Source organism: Lagopus muta, chromosome 5 (assembly GCF_023343835.1).
Source record: "Lagopus muta isolate bLagMut1 chromosome 5, bLagMut1 primary, whole genome shotgun sequence".
NCBI lineage: Eukaryota > Metazoa > Chordata > Aves > Galliformes > Phasianidae > Lagopus > Lagopus muta.
In genome coordinates, this window is record NC_064437.1 from 54,435,285 (window position 1) to 54,451,631 (window position 16,347).

Sequence of the window (16,347 nt, forward strand, 5' to 3'; positions counted from 1 at the left end):
AGGCTCTCATCCTTCATTACAAACACACGCCTCATCTCTAATCCCCAGTCTGCCCAGGTTGGTGGAGACAGTTTTTTACCTGTCCCCATGACAGACCACCCGCCTGGCTAAAAATGCTGTTCAGGCAACAAGGATTAAAGGCTTTTTAATAAAACAACCTATCCGTCTTCTTGCTGGTAAGACACTGCCCACTACCCTGGTCCATTCAGAGCATTCCAGCTTTCCCATGGAGAAACAGATTGGTGTCAAGCACCCATGAAGACATGGTTATGGACCACCCAAGCCAGCATTTCACCCAGCTCAGTTTGGCCCTGCCAACTCCCAAATGCTGTCCACCACAACCACTTGCTTCTAACACACCCCTAAGGGTCTACTGAGAACAGAGCCCTGTTGGACATAACCAGACACTAGTTTGAGAAGCTCAAAGAAGCATTGATGGCCACAGCCAACTTACATGCTGGAGATACCACACCACCTGTGCCTAGGCAAGCAGTACGCTGACCCCATGTTCCTAAATGACCCTCCTGATCTCTGTTTGGGGACACTTCATTCAGCATTAAACTAAAGCATCACTACGTGTCCAGCAGTGAGGGTCTGCAAGTTAAACAACCCTTTTGCTCAACAGATTTCCTTTAAAAAATATTTTTTTGCTAACACAGGAAAAAAAAAAAGACTTTTTTTTTTTTACTGTTTTTGTTTTAAGCACACAGAACCCTTCTTCTCTTCCACTGCACACAACATCTCCACCATTTTCACCATATGGTGCAGCAAACCAGAGATCAAGAGGAAACATGGGAGTAGAAGGAACATCTGTGCGGGAGAAAACGTTAAAAGATCCCACATGTTTCCCCATCAGGGAATCAGCCTGGTAAATAAATAGACCGTAGCTTTGCGGATTGTTAGCTCACTCACTTTTCTGCCTACGGAGACATGATTTTTATTGAAAATGGGCAATTTTGTTTTCTTGTAGATGGAGCTCCGGGTGTCTGAGGTCAGGAGTTCTGTTCAAAGAAAAGAGAAGGGAGGGAGGGAAGTCTCCACTGAGTGACTTGAAGCTTCACCGCTCCTGCACTTTCAGCCAGGAAGGAGATTCTCACTTTACTACACAGAGACTGATTCAAGCTGGAACTGATACAGTCAAATTCCCTTGGTTGTTCCTGAAGTTAGATTAGCTTGGCTCATACAAGCCTTGCTAACCACATCAAGAGAGTCACAACATGTGTAACTTAGTGCTATTTATCTAAAGGGTGGATATCAGCAAAATAGATGCAATAAACTGCAGCTGGTAGAGTCTAGATAAACTTTCCAAGACTTTCTTGCTCCGGCTCTTGCTTCTACTGGGAAGGTGTGGATGGCAGAGAGCTGGGAGTGCCAGAGGTGCTCAGGAGGTCAGCAGTACAAGTCACAGGGACATGACCTGCCCCAAAGGTAAAGTCCTCTGGAAGCATGGCAGATTTCTTATCTTCTTTCATATATGAGACAGTGTCCCAATGGGCAATACACACTTTTGTGCGAAACCAAAGGCAAGAGTGAAGCTGCATGGCTGGGCACCCTTGGAGGAGAGAGACAGTCCCTTTCCAAGTTTCTGACCCCAGACAACACGTGCTGCTGGCCTGTCGCTCCTGGACCAGTCAGCTAGGTCAGGCATTTGCAACACCCCATCAGGAGTGATAGGCCTGTGCTGGACATCTGGGCTGGAGGGTCAGGATTAAACCGTCTGTCATGACACAGGGAACTTAACTGAGATCCTTCAAAGGATCTGAGCAAGGATATCACAGCAGTCCAGCAATTATGTACCTGCCTCTATCCCCAGCTATTCTCATTAATGCCATACAAATCATGCATACAAATGCATACAAATCATTATGTCTGTATAAACAACCAGTAGTGACAAGGAAAAACTGCAACACAGACTGGAAGGTAATGGCTTCCCAATAGTTTCTACAATGCAGGAAACCCTTCAGGATACCAAATCCCAACAAAAAGCTGAAGAAGCACGGGGCCTTCTTCAGCACTTCCATGCACGCAGTTCTGCTATTCACGACCAATACAAGATCTAAAATTATGGAAAAGCAGGATTTTGTGCCCTTTCACCCTTGGCAAGGGTGCAGAGCAGAAGAAAACAAAGAGATGGACCTAGGGGAAAAAAATCAGCAACAGGCCTGAATGAAACAGCCCAAATCACAGAATCGTTTGAGTGGAAAGGGACCCTTAAAGGTCATCTAGTCCAACTCCCCTGCAATTAACATGACTGAGCCACAGAAACTCCTGATAGCCCCAGCACTTACCCCATCTGGATGACTAACAACCAAAGACCAATAAACAGATTGGAAATCCACCTAGTTTGATGCATGCAGAGCATCTGAAAGTTGAAAACTCTTCGTGACAAATGGTTGCCCATGAAATTATTATTATTGTTATTGCAAATATAAACGTGATTAACAAAACCTCATATCCTTCACTTAATCATAGAATCATTTGAGTTGGAAGAGACCCTTAAAGGCCATCTGGTCCAGCTCCCCTGCAGTGAACAGGGACACCTGCAGCTCCATCAGGTGCTCAGAACCCCATCCAGCCTGACTTTGGGTGTCTCCAGGGATGGGCATTCACCACCATTCTGGGAAGTCTGTGCCAGTGCCTCACCACCCTTATTGGAAAACGCTTATATATAGCCTAAAGCTCCTTCACTTAATGTCCCAGATTATTCTGCTCAGGCACAGGCAATCTCCACAAAATGTCACTTGCATGTTTGATACGCAACATTTAACTTAGGATACAGGATTCACTGTGGGAAGCCAAGAAAGTTACCTGTCCCTCAGACTGAAATCAACAGACAGCGAAGGGAAAAAGGGCAGTCTGGATGTGGAGGCTTCCCAAAGGATGCAGTTAGGGCTGTAGCTGGCTTCGGGCAGACAAGAAAACACAAATGGGCAATGCAGGAAACCTGTGTGAGCTTATACTCAGTTTACGTACAAGTATTAGTATACAAACTCTACCATGAGGGAGCCTCCAACCGTATGACCAATGTGATGAGCAGAAAGAAATCTGTTAGCACATCCCTGTGTCACAGGGTGGGGGATCCGTTTGGAAACAGGGAGGGTATATGGAAAGCGGGAAATGAGCTTCCCACCCATTCAGGCAGCGTGTCTGGAGTCAGGCTGAACAAACACACCCCATTCCTGCTTCTGGCACAACAGATGTGTGTCCACAAATAATTCATCACCAAAACCACGTCCCCAGGCTTTCTGTCCCCAGATTACTTCAGGTTTGCCAACAGCTTTCCTAAGTTAGTTCTCCACTGAGTCTTGCCTTGTGCTCTGAGCAGCTCTGTTCTTGTTTCTGCTCTGAACTTTTAGTAGATCATCCGTAAAGCCTATTGTCCAGACTATTACTTTCTTACAGTAAATGCAATTAATGATGTTAAAAATCAAGGGAATCACTTGTGTGAGTTGCTACTTACTGTAACGAGAGCACTGCCCTACCTCACTCCTTACTACTTGCACAGAACCGTGAAATCATTTGACTTGAAAGAATGGAAGAGGAAAAAGATTTCAGTGATTTCAACTTGCATAAGAACTGGCCTTTTTGTGTAAGTCCCAGCTCCTGGAAGTCAGCAATTGTTTGAGAATCATTGTTCATTGTGAAAAAACAACCAAAACCAACTAGCTTTTACACTGCCAAGCATAAATTTGAAAACGTCATCCAAATTCATCCTTGAAGGCCCAGAAACTGAAAGACAGCAAACACATTCTCCACACTTTTGGCATAAATATAGGTTGCACTGGAATCTGCCTCACACATTTTATTTGTATGGGAAATGAGAGAAATGCAGCCAGTGTCCTAACACAGCTAAGCTTCAGAAGATTCTGCCTCAGGATCACCTTTGCCAAAGAAGGTGAACATGCAGCGAAGAAGGAGATGCTTCTGCCAACAAGAATTTTATTTGGCCCAGCAGTCAGCAGCTGATAGCATCTGTGATCACCTCTCATCTCTTCTCTTGTGAAAATTAGATTCGATTCAGCTCCCTGTCTGCCTCATGGTGGTACCACCTGATTAGAAATCTAACAAAAAAAACACAAAACACCCTTTGAGATGCTAAAAGTAAGATCTCTGAGGATGAGAAGCCAAGCAACTTCCTGCCAATTATTTACTTACTGCCTTTTATTTACCTTGATTGAACTTTCACAAAACAACATTTCCTTCCCTTTTAGATACAAGGACTCGAAGCACCTGAGTCTAAGGGGTGATGTCTCTTCTACAAGAGATCCGATTTTCACTCTGTTGTAAGCCAGCCAGGACATGAAAATACCAACTGTTTAACGGCCTGATCCTGTAACATTTGCCAGTGGGACCTTTGTTCCTGATTTGATTATGAGGTTTTGGAAGTGTGTGACTAAATTTACCTCCCTGAAGCTAATCCATTAGGACAGTTACCTGATCTCCATACACACCATACACTATGGACTCAAGCTGGAGTTTCCTGCTGGGCTGTTAATTCCTCTCCTTCCTTCCCTGCAGCGGTTTTTACTCTCCTTCAGTTAAAAGACTGAAGTTCTCCACACCTCTTAACATGAGCAAATTGGGACACCCACATAACCTCTTATCAGAGCACATATTTTGCCGATTCCTTTCAAGTGGATGTAGCACTGCCTTGTGCACAGATAAAATCAAAGTCCTCCAGGAGGTCAGTGCTGCAATCACAGGAGATTTACTTTAACGCAGAGCGACCCCGAGAACGACTTTCATCCAAACCCATTACTTTGGCAAGTGAAACAACATCCAGAGCCGCAAACAGATGTAGAACTCCAACCTTTTGCAAGAGACATGGGGCCTCTCCACAGTGTCTAATTTACTTTTGTCCCACCCAGAGAAACTGCCAGCTGATGACAAGCAAACCATGACCACGAGACTGAGAACAGCACGCTTCTGGCAAGGCAGCCCAAAAACCCCATCAACTTTACCACTTTACTCACAGTCACTTGAGTGGTCCCAATGTTATAACTCTTTCTACACTTCATGTGAAGAGGTGTATCACCTTCCCATGTCCAGAGTGCTCACTAGAAAATGTGTTTTTCATTAAAAAGCAAGCAAGCCATCAATAGCTTTAACTTTGCCACTGTCTGACTTGAAAGGTAAAGCACGTGAGGACAGGTAGGCACCAGGCATCTGGGCTGAGGTCTCAGGGATCTCCTCTCATGTGGCTTATCTGCACTCAATTAGAGTCCCAAGAAGGAAGGAAGGGCACAGAAGAGGAGGCATCAGTACAAGAATGACACTGTGTGCACCCTTCTGTTAAAAGGTTGCAAAGGAAACTGGGGAAAAAAGCAATGCTTCTACCAGGGATCTACAACTGGTGGTAATGAAATTCACACTCTCACCCAGATGGAACTGGGGCACCTGCAAACCAAAAAAGCTTGAAAGAAACTGATGTAGATAACAAAAGTTTGGATGAGAAGAGAGGGTAAGATACCAGAATGTAATAAGTTATCAGTTAAGCCCAGAGAAGAAAACCAGCCACACTGCTTGATGACCAATGGCCATCAGCTACATTTTGAGTTACATATGATATGATCTGGAAGAAGGGGAAAAGCTGGAACCAGGTTGAATCCTGCCATCTGCCAGAGTTTTCTCACAGATAAACCTCTCTGCGGCTCTGCCTCTGCTTTTTCAGTGATAAAATGAGACAGATCTCAGGAAGCTAAACAGGATATTTAATCAAGAGCCACCAAACACTCAGCCTTATTTTGCAGAGCAGAAGTCAGAGAGCCATTCCTTCCCATCTAAAGGAATTGTGTTCAAAATCAGCAAGACAAAAGTAAATCCAGGAATTGTTATCAGTGGTTTTCAGTTACTTATTCTCACACTTGCAGGCTTGTCCATTTGGAGTATATTCCAAATTCTGGTTAACCAGAGCAACCAAGGGCATCTTTGACTTAAAGAAGATGGTTAGCAACCAGCTCTAGCAAATGGATCTCATTCCATTAGATAACATATCGGCATTTTAAGGATCCCTACCTCAGTCTGCAGGTGAACCACAAGCAGGAATGTGGACAATATGTGAGCCAGGCATCCCAGATTCATCTTCTACCTGCCTATTCAGAGATGATCATTGATTCAATGTTCTGATTTCGAGACAGCTTTTCTGCTAAGGTTCATCAGTGGAGCATCCATGACATAAGGAGAAAGACCAGATTTACCCAGCTCAGGATGCATCTGCTGAGGTCAATAACAGAAGAACATGCATGATGGAGAATAAAACTGCTACGTTGGGGACAGGTTTTCTCTAGGGCACAGCTCCTGGAGGGTTTCCCCTGGTTGTGGGTCACACAGAACTTTTTCTTCATCCTCCTCTGCTTTATCTTCTCACAGGAACAACACATGAAACGGCGCAGCCCATCTGCTAGCCACTCTCGTGCAACTGATATCCTATACAGCAGAAGGAGGTGAAACTCCATCTCTTCTAAAAGCAGTAACCAGCTCCATAATGCAGCTGGAATAATTGCATCAGGCAGCCAGTAACGCTGTCTCTCTCCTGGTGTTACATGATGCCACAGCGTGCGAGAGAAGCGCGTTAATTCAGTGCCTGAGAAGCAGCAGCAACTGGCTCCCCTTTTATTTTGAAAGCAAAAAGGGAAAAAATTAAAGCAAAAGCCATGCGAATAACCGGCTGACATGCCTGACAATTACAGCGTTATAGGACGTGTTCTGAATTAAATATAGTGCGATCCGTGAGAAAGTCAAACAAAAGCAGGAAAACGCATATAAAATAAAGAGAACAGACATTTAAAGCATGGTGTAATCCCCAAAGGGAAAATGCATCTCTCAGGTCTGAAAATTTCCACCAGAAATCTTGGAAATCTTACAAGCCCTTCAGTATCCAACTAAAACAGCCAGGGAGGAGAAGGGGAGGACGCAGGGAGTGGGGGCGTTTCCCCAACATAATCCATCAAAAGAGGGAATGCTGTTTCCCAGCTGAGAGATTTGGTATTTTTCTTAAAGAAAGCCTTCTCTAAGGGCTCCACGAAACGAGCCCAGCATTTGTGGCTAACACAGACTGGCAAAACATTCGGAGGTGCTGGTTTGGGATGACAGAGGCTCTTGGTGCATCTCTAAAGAACTTTTCAGAAAGCCCCCAGTGTCCCTTCACAGAGCAGCTATTGATGCATCTTGCCAGAAGCATTTTGTTTCCCCAGTGCTAAATTAGTCTGGCCTCATCTGACTTAACTGCACTGGAAGATGCTTAGACAAAGGCTACTTCATACTTTTCCATCATCCATGGTGGTTCTACGTCCCCTGCTTACTCTGCTATCCACAGCACATTTGCCCCGGTGACATCCCTTGGAAGTAAGGCCATACCATAATGCCTGTTTTGTAGGGAGAAAAGAAGAGATGAATGCTGTAGTTATATGGCACAGCAAGGTCACATGGAGATGTCAGAGACATGCTGATGCTATGCCCCTGCTAGTCAGTTAGCTGAGCTTCTGAGGAAAGCTCCTAGCTTTAGGAGGGGATGCAAACATTTTGCCTTTTTTCAGGTGCTGGCACATCCAGAGATAGCCCATGTAATCAGGCTGCACCATCTGGACGCATCCTAAAAGACTCACTGCAGGTCACAGCAAAAATCCAGAGTGGAGAGCTGACCATAGCTGAAGGGCACCTTCCTGACCTCCTGTTCAAGAGCGATGCAGATTTACAGCACAGGTGGCAACATCCAGGAGCGGAGCACCAAACAGACGGGATGCAGCATCCCCACTCCACTGTTGAGCTCACACCGGTTTCTCCACAGGGCTGGAGAATCACATCTGAAGCAGATAGCAATGCCCTGTGCTGCCCTTACTGCTCTCTCATTAAGATGTAAGAGCTGATGTCACCTGTGTTTTAAGATAGAACTGCTCATCCAGACAGACCCATTTACACAAATCGATTTTGTTGCAATCAGCTCAAAGCCTCACAAACCCCATTTATATACTGAATTGTAGATGATTGTGCAACACAGAGTCCACCCTCAGTGAAACTGCAACTGCTCAAGCAGCAGTGGCCACCATTTTGATTAGACCCACTTAAAACCACCTCTTGGTTCATTTTGAAGAATTTCGTGAGTCCTGAGACTATTCCCCTGCTTACACTACTATGAGAGTGATGAGACTTTAGCTCCAAATGTATGAAATTTAATCCCTCTGTTTTCATAATCTACATCTTCTCTACAGCCTGTTAGCTCTGCTTGATATATTGTCCCTTGGAAACCACAAGTAACTTTAATATTGAAAACAGAAACAATAGCTCTGAACACAATGGCACATTTCACTCTAGAAGCTCCATCTGAAATGGTATCTAGTCATCTCCGTAGGATGCTGCTCATAGCTCTGGGGAGACCGACTGCACAGCTCAGTACAGCAGAGAAACAGTGCCAAACAAAACATAGCAGCAGGTTTTAACAACACACTGCGAGGGACTCCTTTGTCTTCTTTCTCCCTACCTCCAAACCTCAAGATGTTTTGCCTGCGGATTTGGTTCCAAGCACATGTGTCTCCTGCCTTTGGGGTAATTTAGAAAGAGTACAGACAACGAAACCCATCACCCAAGCTGTGCATGTAATAGATATCCTGCTCTAGGCCTTGGGGAAGTAAGCAAGCAGGCAGTAGGACAGGCGTTTCAAACAGCTCAGACCCAGCTGCAAGGCTTTACATTCCCAGCCCCACTGCGTGCCCTTGCCAAGCTGCCTGCTACCCAGGAAGGACAGATTCCAAGCCGGGGTCGCTCCCCTGGGCTTGCAGTAGAGAGAGGATTTATGATCTGGAACATAAGAACAAACCCAGGTTTGCAAAAATCTGTCATTCTTACCAGTATCCATCACACTGGCATCTCACAGATGTGCTTTTATCCACACACCCACCTCTTCTGGTGAAATCCACAGGCAACATGTCACAAAGCTGCTGTTAAAGACACCTCCTGTCCCCAGGACAAGTACAGAGGATGGGTGCCTTTGCTGGGCACCCAAACCCACGCAAGCTTCCCTTTCATCACTACCCACAAGGCTCCGTGCAGGTATTGGTCTGTCTTAAAAATATACGGATTTGTGCGATGCCTGAACCCTTACAGCCCATGCCCAGACACAGTAGCCCAGGGGACCCATACAGCCACTGGGATACCCCAAAGGACCTTGAAAACAGACCAGATCAGGAAACAAGGCTGTATAATGGGAGTGACACCCCATCCTACAGAACAACCCCATCCTAGCTTCCAAAAAAGGGGTGCCAAGACCAAAACCTTATTTCTGTAAGTACAAACCTGCTTTTAGGGACTAGGTTAATTTAACTGAGAATGAAATCCAACCCCAAAAAGTAGTCAGGCTGGCCTACCACCACCAGGTTGCCGGGAGCAGGGTGAGCACTGACTTTGCAGGCCCCTGTGTTACACCATGTGTGCTCTTTTGTTACTCCAGCATCTTTCACTCAGATAACAATTGCTCAGCCCTGACGTGCTGCTCGTACACCAGATGGTATTCTGTGTATTAAACCAACTAATCACATGCAATACTTGGCAGAGTATTAAAAGCATGGATGGAGGTCTTTGACAATGTTGTTTTTTGTTGTTGTTGTTTTGGGATCTTTTTGAAATCTCAGTAGCTTTTAAGTGGTGCAGGCACATTGTCAAGAAATGATGGTGGGGCTGTGACTTCTCCAAACTTACAGATGACAAAACTGCTGAAAGTTGTGAGGGACAAAGAGCGCTTAGAGGCCAATGTATGCATGTGGGAGGAAAGGGGCTCCATCCAGCCTGTCCTCACAGCAGGAGGCTTTCAGTCTGGTTCCCTGGTGGTGGCTGGGAGAGCTGAGGGCAGGGAGAGGGCTGCCGTCTGCTATTAACACCAGAACTGCTGTGCCTATGTGGTATGTCTGCCATCCCTGACTGCCAAGCTCGAGTTATCTTCAGATTGTCTGGCCATGCACACAGTCTTCTGTGGGGTAGGTGAAGAATGTACATTAATTAGGTGATGCAAATGTGCTTGGGTGACAGAAGGGTACTGGGGAGAACAAGCTGCAGAGAATGGGCAACCACAATTCACTTTACCCAACTGTCCATTCCCAAAATTTTATGAGAGACTTTTAAGGGAAGGAAGAGACTTACAGGCTGCTCTGGTGGCCAGGCTGATGCCCATCAAGGCAGGACAAATGAGGAAGCAAGCGTCTCTGCCTGTCTATGCTTTGTGACCAGCTTTAGAAGCTAGATGGGACAGACAGGCAAGACAGACAAGCATTAGTCATCTTGCATTGACCTCGCTGGGCACTGTGTGAGCACTTACAGCTATTTCTCACCCTCCCCAGGGGTTTTCAAGTCACTTTTCTGTTTTCCTCCCCACCACAAAAAGCCACATTAAAAAGACATGGGAAGAACATCTAGACAGTGGAAATATCCCCACAGATGTGCTGGAAGGCCCTTGTCTAGCCACTAGATTGCAGGTACCACACAGCTCTCCTGCTGCCCCTGGGCTCAGGCAGGGAGTTCACATTTCACAGCCCTCCCACCAAAACTGCCCAATGACACTTTGTCAAAGCAAGCACCCAGGAACGTGGTAACTCACATGGACAAAATTCACCACTCAGGACCACATCCCAAGTCAAACTGAACAATGGTTCAATGGTGGTATCCAGAACCAGCTGCTGGTCTGGGGATCATCCCTGACCCCAATGGCTCTGTAGGGTGATGTATCTGAATTTCAACGGCCTGATTTGAGGCTTAGAAAAACTTCTACAATGAAGTTCCTTGTTCTCTTCAGTGTATTTTAGATCAGCCTTTAACACCCTGGCATCAGAGTTATAGGGGATCAAGATGCGGCTTGTCTAAGGAATTGCATCTCCAGCCATCTGCAGAACCTAACCCTAAAACTTCAGTTAAAAAAAAATCCCAAAAAAGAAGTGAGGGGGAGGTGGAAACACCAACACCAACTGCTATCTACCAGACTGCAAGCAAATTTGGAAATTAAGTTCCATGCACGCTGAGGACAAGGCACACTATTGCAGAACAGAGATTGGCCATTTTTCCACCATAAAGCAATACATCAGCCTCAACAACTCACAACCCCTGCTGACCTTCATTATCAGACAGGGAGAGAAAAGGATATGGAAGGGCAGGAGCTGCACACCTGTGGCCAACACTGCATGCAAACATGCTCAGCTGCTCTTTGCCAGCAACCCAGATGCAAAGTTATCTTGCTTAATTAGGTCTTCCTTTGGGGGGGAAACTTTGGCTTAAGTAACTGAACAAATAAATTACATAGCAGGCATACACATATAGGCACAAATAACCTATTTTGCTAAACCAGGTGCAGACGATTGTTCCCAGCCCTTCATCTGGGGCTGATGCTCGTTTCTCCATGAGGTCAGATGCTTAAGAACCTCGTGCTGGCCACAAATGGAGAAAAACCTAAGAACAGCTCAAGAAAAACAGAAACCAAGCTTAGAAGAAAATTTCCCTCTCCGACAGGTGTGGAGATGTGATTCTGTGTGGTTCCACACATGGGCTTTTAACACAAACTGAATCCCCTACTGCAGATCTAAAACAGTTAAGGAGGCTTTGAAATCTCACCCCTGCTTTGAACCTTGCAGATTAGCATCAACGTGGAGAAGGATCTGAACTCAGAGGAAGATGCTCATATTTCGAAAGCAAGCACTAGCAGGTGAAGGGGCGAGAAAAGGGATTTGCTCCATTACAGGCAGCAACAGCAGCCTGGGCAGGTGATCCCCTTGCCTGGGTGTGGGACTGAACAGGATTAATCAGTAAAAATACAACAGAGGCTTCAAAAGGAAAACAAATTTCCCTTATTAGCCATATTGAGGCATGCAACGAGGCAAACTGCCAGGATTCTGCTTCTCCTGCCTTCCTGTTAAAACTGAGCTGAAGAATACGATTCAAGCATCAAGGCGTTCAGTGGCCAACAGGCTGTCACTGTAATAGCATCTCATCTACTTAAAAGCATCTCTCAGACGTCAAAGAAGGCAGAAAAAGAACTCCAGACTTATCCTGACTCTGAATGCGTCCCTCGAGGTCTTGCTTCCACATTTGTTCCACACAGTGAAAACCTAACATCAGATCAGAATATGGAGAAAGGAGGTAAAACTAATAGGAGGAAAATATACTGATGAGGGGCTATAGGGTTGTCCAGGAGACATGCAGATGCTTTATGTGCCCACAAACAGGTAAGGAAAACAAAACAAAAACAACAACAAAAAAAAGAGAGAACCACTCAGAAAAGCAGCAGGAAGAGCTGAGATGCATTTCTTGATTTCAGCACAATAATCAAGGATTTAGATGTTGCAGAAGTACCACTTTCCACACAGCCCCTCATGCCAGGGCAGTTCATTTTGCCATGATGTGAGCAGATTTTCACATATAAGCAAATTCCCTTTCAAGGGCAGCTTCTCTTCCAATTTGGCTTGTTGTACTGGGCAGTCTCCAGGAACTGTTATTGTTTCATCAACAGCAGTGAGCACACAGGATATCATGTAGGCAATAAATAAATATATAGTGGCTTATTCTTGAAGAATATTGCAGGCCTGCAAAATGGACACAGAGTAAGAAAGCGGCTGTTACAGTATTTCTGATATCCAAAATAATGACAGTCTCACAAGATGAGAATTGGGTCCTTGGACCAGAACCCAGTGCCAGGACTGAATTTAAGACTTCACATGAGAACAAAATGATCAATCTGAGCTTTCACCCTGGGCACAACCACTGCTGCAACTGAGCACCTGTTGGTCGTGAGTGAATTTATCCCCTCTTAAAATCCAAGAGATGAAAGCTCTTATAGAAAGGGTAATCCAAAACCCAAATCTCCAAAACCCAGCTTTTCCCACTTTAGTCAGGACAGAAGGAAAACAAACAAACAAACAAACAAACAAACACCCAGTGTTTTCCCTTGTACTGCTTTAATCTTTCTAAGAAAATAAGACTAAAGGGCAACACACCTAACGTGTAATTACATGATGAATTATAGTTTGCACCAGGTGTAGAAGTGCTAGAGACGGTTGCTAAAATTGCATCCCCACAGAGAAAACCAGCTGCAGTGCGTGTGGGCTGCAGCACAAGGAAGGCAAGCACACAGTCCCTCCTGTACGACACTCTGGCTGCTGTAGCCCTGAAGTCCCACTCCAGTTGTCCCCATCCCCCTTCCCTCCTTCAATAAAACAGAGAGCCATACAGCGCCTTTATCTCAGAGAGCGCTTGAGCTCACTTAATGATGCTTACAAAGGGATTATTTATTTCAATTTGTATCAATCAGGGCTTGAAGCCTCCTCATGCATTTTCCAGCCCAGACACCAAATAGACCTATGTCTGCTGGGAGCTGGTTTGTGCTCCTGAAATACAAATAAACACAGGTCACCACAAGGAAAGGAAAGAGTTTTCTACCCTAAAGACCAACTTAATTGAGAGCCTGACGGATCTGAAATCAATTTTTAAAACCATACTTAAAGGGCTATGGAAGGACTTTGTGGAAAATTCACAGCTCCTAATATTAAGACATGGGTGGGGGAAGCTTGAAGTATGAATCAAAAATAATGTGGCTGTTTGAAGAAATTAGCAGCACCTATTTAAACCCACACCCATCTCCCTCCTCAAATAATCACCCCACGAGCAGAGATGGTTTATAGAGCCCTTTGGAAAATGTTCCTCACAGCCTGCCTTCCAAGCCCAAAATAAAATATATCACAGCCCAGCAAATACTTCACCAGAGTGCTGCTCTCTTTTCCCCCCATTCCACACCTCCCATTTGTTGCTAATTAAATGAACCAGCAGGTGCTTGACCCACAAGCTCAGCACAGTGGCAGTGAGTGCTGTAATGAAACCCCCCAGGAATGTCTTCTTGGAGAGCAGCACCCTTCCAGGGACTGAGCTTGGAGAGGAAAGATGAGATGATGGCAAGGGATGGGTTGAGCTCTAGCTGCAAGCTCAGCTATCAGCGTGCTTTCGAAGGACAGTTTGCTAGAAATAGCAGCATTCTGGGGAGGATGTTGGTTCCTCTCTGCTTTGCAAGCCACCTTTCCCCACAGTCCTGCTGCAACACGGTGTGCTCTGCTGTGGGGTTGGCCAAACCCCAGCCTCTTTTTTCACGCACTTTAGATCTAGGGTGGATGGGTACATCTCAAGCTTTGGGATGCCTCCTCACACTGTGATTCCCAGCTCACTACTCCTTCAATTAACTCCTTAATTAATAGAGCTGCTCCAGCCTGTATGGAATACCCCGTACTTAGCCCCTACACATATGACTGAAACTTCTCATACGCTTTTGGATCTTCATGGAATCATAGAATGGCTTGGGTTAGAAGGGACTCCAAGAATCATCAAGATCCAACCCCCTTGCCACAGGCAGGGCTACTAACCTCTAGATCTGGTTGGTGACCATCTAATCTGGTCTTGAACACCTCCAGAGATGGAGTATCCACAGCCTCTCTGGGCAGCCTGTTCCAGACCTCACCACTCTTCTAAGAAGAGCTTCCCCCTGACATCCAATCTGAACCTTCCCTTCTTGAGCTTAAAACCATTCTCTCTTAACCTATCACTGTTTACCCTTGTAAAATCTTGTTGCAGTACACAACATCACACATCGGTATGACAGCAAGGCACTACCATTTTGTTGCCCATTCTCCATGTGCAAAGTCTATCTGCAGAGTTTGACTCCAACCCAGGTAGCAACTCTGTGCTATTCCCCCCACTCCTTGCACAAGACTGCTCCAATCCCACCTGCAAGCCCTCAGGATCACTCCCTGCATTTATCCCCAGGGCAGCAGCCCTTACTGACACTGAAGGCAGGAGGAAGCTCTGGCCAACACAGACAGGAGGAGACAACATCCATTTCTGCTGCTCAGCAACACCAGGAGATCAGCGCCCTGCTGAGGCAACCTAAGCTAAGTGAGGTACCCATACAGGGGCTCCAAGACCAACATGCTACACCAGTGACCCTGAGATTACATGGTACAAGCCTGGAAATCAGCTTCTCATCCCTTCTACAAATTTCACTTCCAGCAGTGAAAGGCTATCTGACCAGAATGTAATTCCAAGAAAGAAAAACACTATTTATATTTCTGCTGAGCATTTCGCTTTTCTTTGGTCACTCTGCTGACTTTTCACTTCTTCACCAAATCCTGTTAGAAATGGCTGGGTTCTGGGGGGAGGAGAGGGAACGTGATCATTAAGGTCTGGCTTAGCTACTGTAATACAACTAATGTTTAGCTCTATTAAAAAGCCAAAGACTTCAAAGTGCTTTATAAACATGAATCAATAAACTTTCTCCAGGAAGGCTGCTTATAGCCCCCATTTATGGGAAGATAACCTCCCCGCTGTGCCACACCAGCAGCTCCCCACTCCCTGTCCCACACCAAAGACTCTCAGCTCCTAATGACACAAAAACACTCCCATACTAAGGCAATGAATCCCTTCTGAACTCGAAGTGGAACAGGATTTAGCACAAGGTTTCCTAATAGCAACAGGCATAACTGAATGCTATAGAGCGATGATAGTCCTGCAGCCCACAGCATCCCATGCTCAGCCTCATAACCCAGGGCTGTCCCATACCCAATACAAAGCCAAATTTTGAAGGGTTTCTCTCCAAATTGGAAACTTACTGCAAACTTCTCCCTCTGCATAAGGGCAGCCAGCGACTATCAATGTGGAACACAACACCCTGTAGTGTTCTACCTTCCTTATTTCCAGATCCCAGTGGTAACTGAATCTCTTGAAACACCCAATACCAAATCCTATCCTTATTTGCAAATTAGACACATCAGAGACCAGCACCTTCTAACTCTCAGCATGACAACATGAGCATCACATACAATTCTAATGTTTTCCCAAAGCTACAAAGACACCAATGTACCAAAACCTGCACGGTGACCTGGATTTGTTACAGGGATGGAAGTACCATGTGACATCCCACAACATATTTTCCTCCCAAAATCTTTTACCTGGATGACACAGGTACCAGTCTTGCTGAGACAGCAGCAGCACACCTGTGACGAAGACAAGCCTGTGTTTGGATTTCAAGGCTTTGCAGACCACACAAAGGCCAAAACATGCCACTAGCTAGGCTGTCCAAAGCCAGAGATTAACCAGAAAAAATGAAGAGCCTGTGAAGTTATTTGTTCCAGGTGAACAACACACACTTCCTGCAAGAATTTCCCAGTGTATGTTATTCTTCAATTATTACACTCACGTTAGTCCTCCAAAAGATTTTTTTACTGTTATCATTTAAGTTAGTCCTTTTCTGTTTTGCTTTCTAATTCCTTCTCGTTTGGCATTTTCCACTCCCTCTCACATGTTTTTGTGGTCATTTCCCTCAGAACACCTGGCTGA

At 45.4% G+C, this 16,347-nt stretch overlaps 1 protein-coding gene across 5 annotated transcripts in view; it reads right to left on the reverse strand.

The window, feature by feature from the left end:
• Window positions 1-16,347, reverse strand: part of SH3PXD2A (SH3 and PX domains 2A) — a 235,739-nt gene that overhangs the window by 167,616 nt on the left and 51,776 nt on the right. The window contains exon 3 of one of the 5 annotated variants that reach the window (XM_048946828.1): window positions 913-1,001. The exons of the other annotated variants lie outside the window; for them this stretch is intronic. The gene's annotated coding sequence lies outside the window, so the exon portion shown is untranslated. The remainder of the gene's footprint in view (window positions 1-912; window positions 1,002-16,347) is intronic. 5 annotated transcript variants of the gene reach the window in all.